This window comes from Antedon mediterranea, chromosome 10 (assembly GCF_964355755.1).
Source record: "Antedon mediterranea chromosome 10, ecAntMedi1.1, whole genome shotgun sequence".
Classification (NCBI taxonomy): Eukaryota; Metazoa; Echinodermata; class Crinoidea; order Comatulida; family Antedonidae; genus Antedon; species Antedon mediterranea.
In genome coordinates this window covers 24,964,632-24,966,780 of record NC_092679.1, presented here as the reverse complement: position 1 = coordinate 24,966,780, position 2,149 = coordinate 24,964,632, and positions in this window count along the sequence as shown.

The following is a 2,149-nucleotide window of genomic DNA, read 5'->3' as shown; positions in this document are numbered from 1 at the left end:
AAGGGGGTACCCTAGTATAATCCCACCAAGTGAATCCCAGGAACAATCCGCCGTTTTTCTCACAAATATTTAATTCCTAATACCATAAAAGCCATAAGTAGCAATGAAAATGTAAAGAATGCACAAACGGCGTTTCATAGTTATTGTTGGCTGGAAAAAATAAAAGTGGGCTGACTTAATGTTGGCTGGCTTATTGTTGGCTAGCTTGACACAAGCGTAACAACAGTAACTTTTTTCATGCAGAAGGGCGCCACATACGTCGGGAAATGCACACTAGTCTAAGCCAGCTGAGGTTTTTTTCCGTGATTACGTTTGCTTCATCCGTTATCAGGCCCGTATCCAGGGGGGGTGCGTTGGGTGCAGACGCACCCCCCCAAGTCCCAAAAGGTCCACTATTTCCTCGGTTGGTATTTTTTCTTGTCTTGTTTAACTAAAGACAATATCATTATATATATACAAAATTTACATTATCAATGGTATACAAACAAAAATATGCTAATATAAAATGAAAAAATACCGGTAATTAAATTACGGAATCTGAACTGACTACAAACTCGATGTAAAACATGCGCAGTCGATCATGTGACGACAAGCAATAGCTTAGCGCTTCATGTACGCGGTACGCGGTAAAGTGTTTGCTGGAGAAATACAGACAACTTAACGTCAGGGAACACGTGTACTTTTTGTCGGGGAATATAATATACTGAGTTGGCCTCATCATGAAAGCGTTAAGTTCTGGTGTCCATCGTTCAACTAGCCCAAGCCACAACAGAGAGTCTTACATCAGTCTTTAGAACGTCAAATAACGCAAATTTTTCCAGGGCCTTCGGCCCCTGGACCCTGTCCGGGGGGCCCTTGGCGGCCCCCTGGCCCCCAGCCATTGTTGCTCGCTTCGCTCGCACCCCTCCATTATAAATGCTGCATACGGGCCTGGTTATTCACCATGATTCACTTTATTTATTTGGGATTACCATTTTAGCACACTTAGCACAAAGGTGCATCGATCAAAAGAATAATATAAAATATAACAATCAATTAATTTACATACAGAAAAGTATAAAGGAGGCAAAAAGAAGTATCAACCCCTACTCTATCCCCCAACCAATTTTAATCGATACATAACAGTAGATCATTACTTGACACAATAATAATAGATACAGTATTATCAGTGAGATGTAAAGCCGAAGGCTAGAGGGCATACTCCAGACTGAAAAGTGACAGGAGGGGAACCAACAAGATGGCAGCAAAAATAATAATTTAATATAATACATTATAATACTTTTTGAACTGCAATAACATTGTTGTTGGACATCCAGCCTTTGGCTATATAAAATTATTGGATATTATACATTAAATAGAATTATGATCATATATTTTGCAATTTAATAAACATTCTATAAAACATATTTAATAAGAAAATAGTGTACATGATCACTTCTACAGAATATTATTTACCGCCATGCTAAATTAGTTTACAAAGAAAGGCCGAAAAGCAACAACAAAAATCAACCAAGCGTTAAAGGGTCTTTCACACGTACCTGTTCCGGCGGTGCGATGCGGCACCGAAAAATCCAATCGAACGTCAATGTTCGTTTTAACGCGGCTACTACGCGCATATCGAGGCGCATAGCCGCGTGGAGCTTCGTGAAAAAACAGAACATTGATGTTCGATACGCCGGACCGGAGGAAGAGGTACGTGTGAAAGACCTTTTACTCAGCCGTGGCGTATTCTTTTTCATTGCCACGTACTAATCTACGCCCGGTAAATTAAGTAATGTTATTATGATATAAATTAGTATAAAATACATGTTTATTAATAGGATACTTTAGGATATATTTTTTTTTCTACCAGAAACAAATTAAATATAGAAATACAAAATTAGTGTTATTAAACTATAAATAAACTATATCCTTACTCCTTAGTGAAAACACGTCGGCAAGGAGACCGGCGGAGCAGAGTCTATTCGGCAGTTTTTTACTAAATAAATTGCATAAAACGAACAATTAAATATCCTTTTAATAAAATAAAAATAAATAGCTTTTAATATGTTAGCATGTAGTTGATAACATTTTTAATCATGAATCCAGGCTTAGATTAGTGTGACAGTCACAAAAAGTTGTATACATCCTGACTTATGGCGGCGCCCTA